The sequence below is a fragment of the Macrotis lagotis genome, chromosome 4, assembly GCF_037893015.1.
Source record: "Macrotis lagotis isolate mMagLag1 chromosome 4, bilby.v1.9.chrom.fasta, whole genome shotgun sequence".
Lineage (NCBI taxonomy): Eukaryota > Metazoa > Chordata > Mammalia > Peramelemorphia > Peramelidae > Macrotis > Macrotis lagotis.
Window position 1 is genome coordinate 64,146,078 of NC_133661.1, and position 15,873 is coordinate 64,161,950.

A 15,873-nucleotide genomic window follows, 5' to 3' on the forward strand; every position below is an offset into this window, starting at 1 on the left:
CCAACACACCAGGTTAAGAGAAAAAAATGGCATACTCATTCACCATGACTACATTGAGTTGTTCTCATTGTCGTAGCAAATGCTTCTCTAGTTCAAATTTACTATAACCTTTTCTGATCTTTATTTTTTTTAATTTATTTGTTTTGAATTTTACAATTTTTCCCCTAATCTCACTTCCCTCCCCACCCCCACCCCCACAGAAGGCAGTCTGTTATATTGTTTCCATGGTATACCATTGTCAGATCTTTATTTTTTAAAGAAGGCAATTCATGATTGTGATGCAAACCTCAGATAAAACAAAAGCCTAGCATTTGGATAAAATCATTAAATTGTCTGGTTGATTCTCTGCCATAGGATCAAGTTTTGAGAAATGTCCTCAAGGATGACAGCAGTGTCATAAAAGAGTAAGGTGTTCGTACAATCAGATCCAGACTTGTAAAATCCACAAAACAATCATTTGATTGGATAGGCTGAAACCAACATGGTGAAAGACATAGTTATGCATTGTTATTTTTATCTTAACTATTTTTATTATTTTCATTACCTATTTTCCAATAACTTGTTACATTTTTAACAAACGATTTTTGGGGGGTATTTTCCAAGGCAAATGGGGTTAAGTGGGTTGACCAAGGCCACACAGCTAGGTGTGTGTCTGAGTGTCTGAGACCAGATTTGAACTCAGGTACTCCTGACTCCAGGGCTGGTGCTTTATCCACTGCACTACCTAGCTGCCCCTTTAACAAATGATTTAAAAAATGTTGACTTCCATATTTTCTTCTTCCCTTTCACCCCTTTTCCTTCCCTGAGATATTAAGTAATATGATATAGATTATACATATGCAATCATTTAAAACATTTCTAAAACTATGCCCAAAGGGTAATTAAATTGTACATACCTTTTGATCTGGCAATACCACTACTATGTCTGTATTCTGGCAAAGAACTGGAAATGGAGTAGCTACCCATAAATCGGTGAATGGCTTAACAAATTTTGGGCTATGAAGGTGATAGAGTATTACAGTTCTAAAAAATTGTGAGCAAGCAGATTTCAGAAAAGCCTGGAAAGACTTGCATGAACTGATGCTGAGTGAAGTGAACAGAACCAGAAAAAAATATTGTACATATTACATTGAACAACATTGTATGATGATCAGTACTTTGTGGTCAGTAGTACAATGATCAAAGACAATTCTAAAGGACTTGTGATGGAAAATGTCCTCCACATGCAGAAAAGGAGCCAGGGAGTCTTTATTCAGATCAAAGCATACTATTTTCAATTTTTAAAATTTCTTGTAGGTTTTATGTATTTTTTCCTCTCATAGTTTTTTCCCCTTTTGTTCTGATTCTTCTTTTACAACATGATTTACACTACTTAACCACCACAAAAGGAACTGTTGTAAATATTTTTGCACAAATATGTCCTCCATTCCTACTCTTTTCTTTTGCTTGCCTTTGGTACATTATTCCAGGATATTTGAAAGAAACCCCAAATGGGTCACAAAGAGTAGGACATGTTTGAAACAACTGAACAATAACAACAAACTAGAATGATTTCATGATCACCACTTTGTTATATAGTATGAAAACTTTAACTGCTAAAGTACCTTTTTTATTTTATTTTTCATGCATTCTCTTGGTATTCTTGACCTTTTGTTGTTTCAGATGAATTTTGTGAATTTTTTCTAGATGAATAAAATAAAATTTTAGTTGCTTGATTGGTAGGACACTTAATAAGTAAATTGACTTAGATTGTCATTCTTGTTTTATTACCTTGCCCTAACCTTGAGTAGTTAATATTTCTCCAATTGTTTAATTCTGTTCTTATGTGAAAAAAAAAGTTTTGTAACTGAATGGAGAAAGAAATGGTGAACTTCTCCAGTATTTTTGCCAGACAAAATCCAAAAGGGTTACAAAAGTTGGACATTACTGAAAATAACTGAACAATGAATTGGATAATAATAGTGATAATGGACATCCACCTTCACCTCTGATCCTGTTGGGAAAGCTTTAAGTTTATTGCTGTTGTTGATAATTTGGCTCTTGGTTTTAGATAGATGCGACTTATCATTTTAAGAAGAGGCCATTAATTTTCAGTGTTTTTAATAGGAATGAGTATTATGGTTTGTAAAAGGATTTTTTCTGGATCTTGTGAAATAATTATTTGGTTTTTATGGTTTTGTTACTGATGTGGTCAGTTATGCTGATAGTTTTTCTGACACTGAGCCAGGCTTGTATTCATGGTATAAATGTTATCTGGTCATATGGTTTTGTAATAACTATGTAATCTTCTTGCTAATATTTTATTCAAAAATTTGCATTAATATTTATTAAGGAAATGGGTCAATATTCTTTTTCTGTTTTTGATCATCCTGGTTTAGGTAGCAAATATATAGGCATATATCTATCTATATGTCTCTCTCTCTCTCTTTATATCTATAGCTATAAGCTATATCTATATCTGTATCTATATATCTATAATCTCTATTTCTCTGTCTCTATATTTATCTCCCTATCTATAATTGTTACTATCCATCTCCAGACAAAGAGTTGAGGATGTTTGAATACAGATTGAATCATAATTTTTTTACTTTTTGGGCTCATGTTTTCTTTCATATGATTATTCTGGTAATGTTTTGCATGATTACACATTTCTAGACTATATTAAATTGCTTACTTTCTCAATGGGTTTGAGGGATGGAAAGGGGAGAATTTAGAATTCAAAGTTTTAATAAATGTTAAAAATTATTTTTACATATAATTGGGATAAAATAAAATATTAGATATGCAAAAATAGCATTTGCATCATAAAAGAAATTTCATAGGACTCTTATTTATTTATTTTACACATTGTTCATAAAGAATTGGGAATAATTGTTCCTCAAATATTTGGTAGAATTAACTTATGAGTCCATCTGGTCCTGGGAATTTTTTCATAGGGTAATCAATGATAGTTTGTTAAATTTTCCCCCCTAAGATAGGGTTATTTAAGTATTTTATTTCCTGTTATTGGAGAAAAATTACTCCTAATAATTCCTTTAACTTCATCATCTTTAGTAAAATGTATTTATCCTTTCCATTTTTGATAAGTGATTCGATTTTCTCCTTTTTCTAAAATAAAATTAGCAAATGGTTTGTTTTATTTATTTTTTCTTATAAAACCAGATCCTGGTTTTATTTAATGAATGAAATGTTTTGTTTATTCAATGTTAGATGCTACTGTTTTTTTAACCATTTAATTTTACTACTATCTCTTATTAATTTTTAGGATTCCATCTTGGTGTTTTGTTGTATTGTTTCTTAACTTCTGATAAAATCATTAGGTTTCAATTTTTAAGGCATTATTTTCTTCAGTGAGCTTTTGCATCTCATTTTCCATTTGTCCATTTCTACTTTTTAAGGCATTGTTCTCCTCATTGGCTTTTTGTACCTCTTTTATCATTTGACCTCATCTATTTTTTAAGATGTTATTTTCTTCAGTATTTTCTGTCTCCTTTACCAAGCTATTGACTTGTTTTTCATAATTTTCTTGCATCACTTTTATTTCTTTTTCCATTTTTCCTTTACTTATCATTATTGATTTTCAAAATCCTTTAAGAACTCTTCCATGTCCTTATACCAATTCATATTTTTCTTGAAGGCTTTGGATTTAGGAGCTTTGACTTTATTACCCTCTTCTGATTTTGTGTTTTGATCTTTCTTGTCACCATAGTAACTTTCTATAATCAGGGCTATTCTCTCCCCCGCCCCTGCCATGTTTGCTTATTTTCCCAATCTATTACTTGATTTTAACAGTGTTAAGGTAGGACTCTGCTTCCAGAATGGAGGGTTCACTATCTCAAGATTCAAGAGGTTTTTTTCCCAGTTGTTTCCAGAAGTAGATACCTGCAAGTTTTCAGTTCTTTTGGCAATGGTATGATTTAAGGAGAGGTGTTTACTACTTTACTAGCCTGTCCTCTCTTTTGTAAGTGACCACAAGCACTCTTCTGCCCTGGAACTGAGAGGAAGAACCCCACTCCCCCATGCCCACAAGCTTTGGTGTGCTAGTGATCCTTTTCACCCTGGCAACCTGGGACTAACACTCAGGACCACTACCCAGATCCATGTAAGGGTAAAGCAAAAAGGTCCCGCCTCGGTGTTGGCAGAGACTCCTGTAGTCTCCTTCTTACTAGATGTTGACCTCTTTGCCAATCTGAGGGCTGAAAGCTTCAAAGAAGCTGCTTCTGCTACAGATTCAGGGGCTCCCAAGTCCTGCACCTGGTTTCCTGTGGCTGGGTCTATACTGCTAGGGTTGTGCTGGATGGTGCGCTACTCTCACCCAGGTACAACAGATCTTTCCTGATGACGTTCTAGACTGTCTATGGTGTCTGTGAGTTGAAAGATCTGAAAACCTGTCTCTGACTCAATTGCCCTGATGTCTGTTGCTGATTTGCTGGGGTCGGGTTTGGACTAGCACAGCCTATGCTGACTGCAGTCCTATCTCACCCTTATGTCACAGATCTTTTCTGCTGACCTTTTAGGTTGTTATAGACTGGAAAATCGTTTCATTCTGTCTACTAGAGTAGATTCTGCTGCTCTAGCATTTGTTTAGAGCCAATATTTAAAGATATTTGGAGAGTTTGGGGGAGAGTTCAGGTGAATCCCTGCACCCTACTCCACCATCTTGGCTTTGCCTTCCCATTTTAGTATTTAATTGGGAATTTACAATTTGTTCTTTTTTTCTATTCATTGATTTGCTCTTCCTCTCTTTTTTTTTTTTTTTTGATGCACTCATTTAGAGATTTTAAATTTTCCTTTAACTATTGCTTTGGCTACATGGTATCACTAATTCCCTCTTGTACAATTCTAATTTTTAAGGAGTTATTTTCCCAGTAAATTTTTGGGCCACTTTATCCATTTGTCATTCAGTTTTTAAGGTGTTATTTTTTTCAGGATTTTGAAACCTATTTTAATAAATTATTAATTGTATTTTTATAATTTTATTATGTTGCTTTAATTTCTCTGCCTATTTTTTCCTTTACTACTGTTATTTTATTCTTATTCTTAAGTTTTACTTTTTGCAAGGCAATGGAATTAAGTGACTTGTCCAAGGTCACACAGCTTGATAATTATTGTCTGAGGTTAGATTTGAAATCAGGTTCTCTTGATTCCAGGACTAGTGTTCTCTCCACAGTGCCACCTAGGTGTCCCCACTCTTTTTTTTTTCTTTTTTTGGTTTTTGCAAGGCATTGGGATTAAGTGACCTACCCAAGGTCACACAGTCAGGTAATTATTATGTGTCTGAAGCTGCATTTGAACTCAGGTCTTCTTGACTCTAGGATCAGTGCTATATCCACTGCACCACCTAGCTACCACCATTCTAATTTTATCTTGACAATTATTTATAGTTCTTCCAGGAATTCTTGTTAGGCTTGTATCCTATTCACATACTTTATTTGAAGCTTTACTTTTAGCTGTTTTGACTTCATTGTTGTCTAATCAGTTTGTGTTTTATAAGGGAAGATTCTGTTTTTGTTTGTTCATTTTCCTACCCTATTTTTCATTTGTAATTTTATGATAGCATTGGGTTTTGATATTGGCATGAGGTTTAGAAGGAATCATGATTTTAGGCTGTTTTGCACTGTGGTTCTCAGTGGCATTTAGTGGGATTTAGAAGTTTTCTGTACTTCTCTGGTAGTGTGATCTGGTAAGAGGTATGTTTACTGTTCTTATGGTACACACTCTGGTGCTTATCTTTTGGATTAAAATTGATATTGCTCCCCAGGGCTCTTTTGCTCTTAGAACATGATACTATTGGGGGGGCGGCTAGGTGGAGTAGTGGATAAAGCTCCCGCCTTGGAGTCAGGAGTACCTGGGTTCAAATCCGGTCTCAGACACTTAATAATTACCTAGCTGTGTGGCCTTGGGCAAGCCACTTAACCTCATTTGCCTTGCAAAAACCTAAAAAAGTAAAAAGAACATGATACTATTTCTCAAGGTTCCTGATCCCTTGGCGTCCAAAGTAATACTGCCCTACTGAAAGTGTTCCTTTCTGCCTTTGAACAATGACCCAGAATTGGGTATAGGCAATAGAGTTACCAAACAGCATCTAGACTAGCATAGATGTTGCCTCTAACCTCTTTCTGACTAATTATTGTGTCCTCTTATTGTCTCTGACTCGAGAGATTCTGAAGCTGATGCTGCTTTTGTCACCATTTCTTGTCACCCCTGGTGTTTCACCCACATGAACTCTGGACCAGTCTCTTCCATCATGTTGCAAATATTTCTTTCTGATCTTATATGTATTTTGGACTGGAAAAATGGCACTCTGACACTTTATTGGCTCTGATGCTCCAGAATTAGATCTGAGATGTTATTTTAAGATTGTTTGTAGAAGAATTTTAAGTTATTTTTAAATTACTTGCTTAAAAATAGGATAGAGGTCTTATTTATGAAAAAAATACTCCATTGGTGTTGACTTCATGTTTTATATGAACTAATTGAAAATGCCAAAATGTAATGTTAAATTATTTTTAAAAAATGTTTCAAGAGATTATGTCATGTAATAGTCAGAAAGCTGGGCTTTGAGCCAGGAAGTTCTGGGTTTTAGTCTTGTCTCTCCTATGTGCTGCTCATAAGTCACTTAACTTTTCAGGACTTTGAATAATTCTCTAAGACATTATCTAAGTTGCAGAGTAGCTATGAACCTGAACTGTCAATTATTTTTTCCTTATAATTGTATATTCCAGTGGAATTTCAGGGCCAATCCATATCCTTTAAAAAAATTAAAATGCGCAGATAAAAGAGAGGTCATATTTGATATTCCATTCAATTTTTAGCTGAAGTATTATTATATTCACTTCTGGACACCATATTTTAAAAAGAATACTGACAAACCAAAGTGATTATAGAAGAGGATAATTCCACACTGGTATAGGGAACCAGGTATCTTATTCTGACAACTAAAGACAATTAAACAGGCAAGAGTTAGTATCTGGGCTATACCTGGTAATTTCTAATTAAATTTCTTTAAATTCGGTAAGCTATCTTTTAAGTGACTACTCTTTATACTTTTCGAAAGTGAAAGGTATTGCACTGCAAATCAGTGCGTTCTGAGACAATAAAAATATTCATAATCACAGGCCAGGTTCTGTGCTGGAAGATATCCTGATAGGGGATCTTCTTCATTCTGGATTGGATACCTGAGTGATCCGCTGTCTTCCACCTTTGAGCCCTAGTGGTTGACAATTGACTTCTCCAAGATTTATTTGATTTATTTTATATCTAAGATCTTTTGCTTCATCTCTCATGGAAAGAACAAAGGTCTCTCACTTTTCTGCCATCCTGATACCATAGTAAAAGAATATAATTCCTTTGTAGGGTTTCAAAGGATTTGCCCCTAAGAACTGTAAGGAAATAACCAAAAAACTCTTAAAAACCTAGCTGAAGCAATTGAAGAATCCCCTGTTGTGGCTTATTCAAAGCTTATCACATAAAGAATTCAGTTTAATATCTATAAATTGAAGAAATGGAACAGAAGGTCCAGATTGATTATAAAATCAAATAATTAATTATAAATTATAAATACTTAATAAATTATAAATTCTGAATGATTAATAATCAAAATGGGATACACACTTATACCAGGGCAGTGTAGGGCAGCCGCTAAATGGCAATCATAGATCCTTGCAAAGATCACCCCCCCCCAAATTCCCATGGTACAGACAAAGAAAGGAGGAGCTATAAAGTATAGCACTGTGTATTGGCTGCTATTTTTGGACTTCCTCAACTTTGTTCTATTCAGGTTGCTTTGAATAAAATCCTATGTTTTCTAAGCCTTGTACTGGCATGCTCTAGTGTATGCTTTCTTTTGGTTTATACTGATCTTGGCTTATATTGTTCATTGAGACGAAACCAACATTTTTATAATTATTATTATTATGACTTTTCATGATAGAAACTTGTGCTGGGAACCCACATTATGAGTCTGACTATTAGAGATTTTAGCTGGGAAACCTATATCATAACTTTCACTGCTTAAAGGGGTACACACTAATATTCCTTTTACAATTTAATGGATTCACATCCCAGGCTTTCAACGAACTGGGATCCTACCTAGTAAAAGGGAGAAATAAAATAACAAATAAGCAAAAAAGTCAGCCACTTATAAGCTCAAGCACATAGGCATTATTCTTGGTTCTCCCCCCACCCTTTCTTACATGGACTGGTTTCCTATTGCTTTACTTCCCAGATTCTTTGGACTTCAATGACTAATCAATCCAAGCTCCAAAACCAACTCATTTTATCTTCACAAAACCCTTCTGACTCAGTTTCAAAAAAATAATTATCCCTATTTTATATCTAAGGAACCCAAAGTGATTGATAGTAGAGGTAGGATTAGACCATGAATTTTCAAGTCATTAGGAAAACATCAATTAATCATTTATTATGCTAATAGGGTTACAATAAAAAAAAGCAAAAACACTTTATGAATGGAGCTATTTTCACTACACCAAGCTGAACCCAGGGATTTCTAGATTAAATCTATAGTTTTGGGCAGCCTCCACTATACAAATAGATCTTCCCAAATTTAATATTGTCTCACCCCATTCAATTCCCATCTGTTTTCAAAAATTTCTCAGTAGTCCAGATAAGTTCAGTCTCTATTGTCTGAAAACTTCAGAAAAGATGGGAGATGTGATTGAGTTGGTTTGAGTTTAGAAAAATGCTTACTATGGGGAGAAAGTCTTCCTAGTAAGGTAGAAACTGTCTTTGGAGGTGAGTTGATTCCAAATTCTGATTGATTTAAAGTGGGAAATATGATAACAGAAATGATTGTATCTTATATGAAGGTGAAGAGATTTTTACAATCTATTCCCTGCTTTACTCATAGTACAGGTGTTTTCATAGTGTATCAAGTGTTTGCTAAGGAACAAAAAGGGATGTCTTTTTTGGCTTTGGTTGAAGTGAGATTAAGTACAGCAGTAATTGGTGTTATTGTTGAATTCCTCCAAATTCTCCTTGTTGGTCATTCATAGTTTTTAAAAAAAGGAGCAAAATAAAATCAAAGCCTGGTCACCCACCAAATCAAAACTCTTTTGATGGAGATGAATCCATTAATTTGGCTTTGCCAGTTACCAGCTCTGTGACTATGAACAAGTCATTTGACCTCACTGAACCTCAGTTTCCTTATCTGTAAAATGAGAATAATTTACAACCTATCTTGTAAGATTGTTGTGAGAAGAGTTTTTTGTTGATATTACAGTACTAAATGAGTGTGAGTTATTATTATTTTAAAATTAAATATAATTTTAGAAACCCAAATTTGAAAATTGACACAAGCAAAAAGTAACTATAATTAAATGAATCAGTTTCAAAACATAAAAAAGTTATCTTGATATAGTGCTTTAAAATTTGCAAAGTACTTTAATATGGTTGTAGTGGTTGTAGTAGTGGCTGTAGTAGCAGTAATTGTTGCTATAGTTGTAGTAGTTGTAGTTGTAGTTAGGGAAGGATTGTCCTTGTTTTATCCCTCATGGTAGATTGTTCGAGGCAAAGTTCTGCCTCTGACAGTATTTGATATATCCTGTTTGTATGACTTAAGCAAGCTTCTTCTCTGAGTTTGAGACAGCTCTCTTGGACTTATCTACTAAGTGGTTTCACAATAAAGAAATCACAAATTCTGGTTTTTCTGAATAGATTTCAACTTCCTGGAAGGTAGGTCCATAGATGATATCCTATTCTTCTTTGTTTCCCAAGCAACATCTAATAAGGTATCTTTTCCAAGGAGGGACCTTACAGTAGATTTGCTGACCAGATGTGATTGAAGGTTAATCCAGGTGGGGTTCTATGGAAGGAATGGAAGGGAAGAGAAGGATATTCCAACATGAGTGGTTCTTTACTTATAAAAATAAAAAGATTTCAAGATTTTTCATAATCATAATAACTGGCATTTATATTTAGTGCTTTGAGGTTTGAATAGAGCTTTGTATTCCTCATGTCATTTGTTCCTTACAGTAACTGTGAGTTAAGAACTATTATTTTCCTGATTTTACATCCTGATTAAATCAGATGAGGCTATGGAATCTGAGAGAGGTTAAATGATTTGACTGGAGTCCCATTGTTACCAAAAAAAGAACTCAAACTCACATCTTCCCAACTCTAAGTCCAACCCTAATTGCACTGGGCTTCCTACCTGAATCTGCCTATAACTTTTATCTATAAATCTTAAAGAGTGTCAGTCCTTTAATCTCTCTTGAAAGGGCAGAATTGAATGATAACAAAAGTGGGATCTTGTCTCCAACAGTGTCTGAATGCAGATGGTGGTCAAGGTGGTAGTGGCTTCACCTGGCGTGCATCTTCAGTTAGGCTGATTTGCCTGTGATGTGAGTGGAAGTTTGCTGTCAGCTGGTTGGATGATCGGTTCCTTTTCCACAGGAGTCACTTCTTCAGATCATAGCCATGAAGGTGAGGCCAGAAAAGAATCTAGAAAATGTGAAGTCAAGAAGATCTGAGTTCACATTCCTGAATCCAGTTTTCTCATCTGTAAAACTGGAATAACCTACTTCCCAAAGTTGTAAGAGTCAAATATGATAAGGTATATAAACCACTTTATAAACTTTAAAATCTATACTACATAAGTATGAGCCGTTATTATTTGGAGATCAAGGAACTTGACATATAGAATGCATAATTTCCCTGACATCTAGTCAGTAAAGTTAAAACTATCAGATGTTACAACCTTGTATATGTAGCTTTAATGAAAACAAAAGCCTCCCTCCTACTGCATCTGCTAAATATGTACATGCTTGCCAATTTGGGGATGTCAGAATAATTAATGTATTATATCTAAAGATGCTTTGAGCTCTTGTATAGATATTGGTAACAGTGCACAGTATAACTGAAAATTTTAAGGACAAACTGATATATGGATTTAATATTTGTATGCAGGAGAGGTTAAAAAAAGGAGAGGGAAGTAAGATGAACTTGGAGCTTTAAATAGTTTGTTTTCTTGTCTTATTCAACTTCCCCACTACTGTTTGTAACCCAACACTCTTAATCCTAGACACTCTAACTGGTTTTCTTTTAAACTGATCTCTCTCCTGCCTGTGTGAGACACCCATACTTGAGCTGTATTGATCTAGCCTCAGGGAAAAAAGCTATTGAGTTGTCAGAGGTCTTTAGAGGTGGTGATATATTTCAGTCTTTTGAAGTCAAATGGTTCCATTCCTAGGGATTCTCTGCTTTAACATATCATCATTGCTTCATCTTTGTTATCATCATCATCATCATCATCATCATCATCATTATTTGTCAAATGGGAGCTCTAGATCAGATCTCTAATTTTCCATCTTTAAATTCTATGAACTCATAATCATCAGCAAGTATGTATTGAGTGGCTACTATGGTGAGAGCACAAGCTAGGGCTGAGTAATGGACATTTAATATGTTATCTCTGCCCTCAGGGAATCTTATGTTTATTGGAATAGATAAGGGTACAAATATAAATAAAACCGAAGTTAATAAAATAGGCTAACTTACAAAGTACCAAATGAATGGTTCAAATATCCCAATAGATTTCTGCCTAATGGTCTACTGACTCTGCAGAAGGGAGGTTCAAAGAGGTAAGAGATTTTATAATGTGTCATTTAATGATCTTTGGCTTGATGATTGGCAGCAGAAAGAGTTTTAGAGATCTAGAATCAGGAAGGCTGACCTGCCTTAATTTAAAACTGTCCTCAGTCCCTTACTATCTGTGTGACTTTGGGAAAATTACTAAACCCTATTTGCCTTAGTTTCTTCATCTATAAAAGGAGCTGAAGAAGGGAATGGCAAATCCCTCCAGAAACTTTGCAAAGAAAACTCCAAAAGTGGTCACAGAGAGTGGGACACTACTGAAATGATTCAATAGCTACAAAGGAAGTTAGACTGATATTCATGTGGGCTAATTATTAATAATTTCTATAAATGGAGTGGATTAATAGAGACTAGTGGAGAATAATTGAACTTAAAAACTATTTTCAGGAGGTGCAAAGGCTTGACAAGAAAGGGGATATAGGAAGTGTTCAGAAGAGGTCCAAAGGTAGTGACACATGATTATATTTTCACTTGAGACCTGGGAAACAAGGGAAATGAAGGACTCTGCTAATGATCCACAGAATATGTATTATGTATGTCTATCTGAGTAACTCCTAATTCTGTGTGCTTCATGTGCTAGCCTATTTCTCCAAGAAGAAGATAAAATGTTCTTTACTTTTAGAGAAGATTAAGGATTCCACATAGGACAAAAGAAATAATTAAGTGCAAGTTAACATTTATTAGACATATAATATGGTACTAGGAATTCACACCAAAGCACTGGGTTATGTTTTGATATAATAACAAACATGAAATAGTTCCTCTACTCAGTGATCATATATTTTATGAGAGGAATAGATAATGTATGCAGAAAAGTAAATGCAAGGTAATTTGAGGAGAAGACAACATTAACTACCTTGGGGAAAGACTTCATGGAGAAGGTGACACCTTAACTGAGCATTTAAAAGAAAATAAAGATTCTTAGAAATTTGGATAAAGATAGAGACCATTTTAGCCATGAGGGTTGATTTATACAAATAGATGAAGGCAAGGTATGGAATATGGAATTCAGGGAAAAGCTAATAATAAAGTTTGATTTGAATATAGAGGATGTGAAAGGAGCTGACAGGAAATAAGGGTGGGATACTAGATTATATTGTATTAAATGAAGAATTTGTATTTTATTTTAAGAAGTTACTGAGGGCTTTTTACCAAAGACATTATGTGTTCTGATCAAAGAAGGGAACCACAGTCAAAAGCAGTCAAAATCAGTGTAAAACAAATTTGGTGGATACTAGAACAGGACCCAGTGAAGAAAGAAGAAAGTCTGAACCCCTGAAAGTATGATTCTATTTATAGAATGCTAGACTTGGAATAAGACTATCAATCAGTAAATATTTATTAAGAACCTACTATACTCTAAGTACTAAACTAAGCCTTGAGGGTGCAAAAAGGGGCAGAAGACATTCCCTGACCTCAAGAATTTTATATATAAATAGAGGAGAAAACATACAATAAATATCTACAAAATAAGTTATATACAGGATAAATGGGAAATAATTAAAGGAGGAAAGCCCATGAATTACGGAGGGGTTAGGAAACAGTTCTTGTTTAGTTGGGACTTAAAAGTTCAAATCCTGCCTCAGGGACGTACTTGCTCAGTGACCCTGATCAAGTCACTTAATGTCTCTCAGCTTCATTTTTCTTATTTATAAAATGAGGATAATAATAATACTTCCTTTATAGGGTGATTGTGAGATATAAAACACTTTGCAAACATCTGACCATTATAGAAACCTAACCATTAGTAGGAATTTTTTCTATTTGAAAAGAAACAAAAGGAAAATCCACAGGTATAAATCATGCAGGGTAAGGAAACCTATTCTCAAACTTAGATAGAAAACATGGATAGTAGTATTTGTGATTTCTCAGTGAGTGGCACGGGTGATGATCATAATTGAAACTATTGTGGCCAATGAAGTAGGATGCTGTTACTGAATCATGAGAGCTAAGAATTCTAAAGGACCTTAACAGTCACTTAGCCCTTAAGAGTTCATACTGGAATAAGCATCTCAAAATGTAGCTAAGTCATATAAATTATATCTGAACATTTCTAGAGAGGGGCATTAAAAATAAAAAAAAGAATTATTTTTTCAATTAAAAGTATTTATTTTCTTTCCCACCTACTGAAAAAGAAAAAACCCTTTATCTTTATTGTTATGATGTTATGATATATATATATATGTATATATATATATATATATATATATATATATATATTTCTCCTGAGTCTGCCCACTTCATTCTGTTCAAAAAGACTTATAAGCATATTTAAGTCTTTTGTCTCATGTATGATTGGATTTTTTCAGTCCTTGAAGAGAACTAAAATAACTTTCTAGTGACTTTGAACATTGTCTAGAAAATGAAACATTTTAGGATATTAGTGATATTTTTAAAATCTCTTCTAGTTGCAATGTAGAACTTTAGAAGAGAAGAGAGGTATTATGAGAAATGAAAAGTTGGGTGTATGGATATTGTCAAAAAAGATTTGCTTTTCTAAACTACCACTTAAGATCCAGGATTCTGGGCTCCTAACAATGGTCATAACTAGGAAGAATATATTTGACTAGAATCTCAAATTTGTCATGTAGAGAGTTAAAATATGAGGGTCATGGAGACAGATACCCAGATAAAACTATAAAATTGTATAATGTGCAATGCAATGAGCCTCTTGAAGGAAGATAACAATAGTAGTTATACTCGATTATTCCTGGAAGAAAATAATATGGAACAGAGCAAGAAAAGTACTTAGAACTATAGATGCCTGTATGCCACTTTGAGCACAACAGGGTAAAAATAAATTTTGAATCTGAAATTTTAATGCAGAAAAGTAAATTTCAGTAGATCTCAATGAAACTGTTAGATGGGTGTTATGACTATGGTATTCAAAAGAAACATTTGATAGAAAGTGATGATAAATGGAACTGAATATCTAGAAGGTATGTACATACATGTATATAAATCTAAAAACCTTTAAGTAGAAGTCAGGTCAAGAACATTTGCCTAAAGAAAAGAGGAGAAACCAAAATAATGCGTTTCTCCCAGGGCTTCTTTCCTCTCCAGGTTCAAGTATTGGATTTTGTCACCATATCTCTATTACCAGCTCACTTTGAACCTTCCCTCACTGCATGGAAACTCTTCAAGGGACCTATTCACCTTCTCCTATTAGTGACAATATTATGCCCCACCCAAGGGCTTGCAGTCTGTGGAAGGGTCCAGGTATCCAACCTTAATTATTCTAGTGCCTCTGCTTTTGACTCTCTAGTATTTGATAATTGTGCCTCAGTGTAGGTACCTTTTCACCTCTGCTCTCCACCTTGTTTTTCAGCTTCCTTCTATGTTGTTTTCCTTTATCAGAATGTGAGCTCCTTGAGGGCAGGGACTATCTTGCTTTTTGCTTGTATTTGTACCCTCAGTTCTTGTGCTTAATAAATAAATGCCTGTAGCCTTATCAAATGCCTTTATGGGAATATATTGTAGGTTAGGAAACTGTTAATAATAGTAATTGGAATAAGGACTGGACCTGCTATTTCATTTGTCCAAGAAATTTTCCTAGGTCAGAAAACTCCCTCTGTTAATATAAATAAACATCTTTTTCTGCAATTGCTTTTATTACACAATTTAATTACAAAAACTTAATCTGCAGACTTAGAGAGATGAGAACTTTTGTGATTTGCCCAGGAACATATAACCAGTATTTTTCAGTGGTAGGACTTTAAACCAGTTCTTCCCAGTTAGGAGAGCAGTTCTCTAAACCTTATGCATGCTTCTCATGCAGATATTATGGATAGTAATTTCATGATATCAATCACAAAAATGGGCACAGAGACAAGATATCATCTTGGTCAGGGCCAACAATTATTTGATCATATGCCAGAGGTTTTGTTTTATTAGAAATGGCTTTTGTGATAAATTCTTCACTTGCTTTATTGACAATTTCTTCTCTGTGATGTCAAAGAGAGTGATGAAGAGAGCCTGCTATTCTGGATCATATAATGATAAATAAAGAGCCATCTTGGATTTTTGAAGATATAGGAAGATTGGGGGTAAAGTGAGCATTTCTTTTAGATTGTCATGGAGGAGGCCATTGGGTCTATTTCAATATCTACCTTAGATTTTAGGAAGGCAGATTTCAAAAAGAGATATGATCCTAAGGCCAGAATCTAAAAACAGAGTCAAGACATGGTTAGAATATTTATAAAGAAGAGAAAGGAATGGAAATGCATTTATTAATTGCTGCATTTATCATTTTATTAAATT

General features: G+C 34.3%; 1 protein-coding gene across 1 annotated transcript in view; it reads left to right on the top strand.

Moving 5' to 3' along the window:
• The window catches only part of SH2D4B (SH2 domain containing 4B), a 213,153-nt gene that overhangs the window by 121,222 nt on the left and 76,058 nt on the right, over positions 1 to 15,873 (top strand). The gene's annotated exons all lie outside the window — the stretch shown is intronic.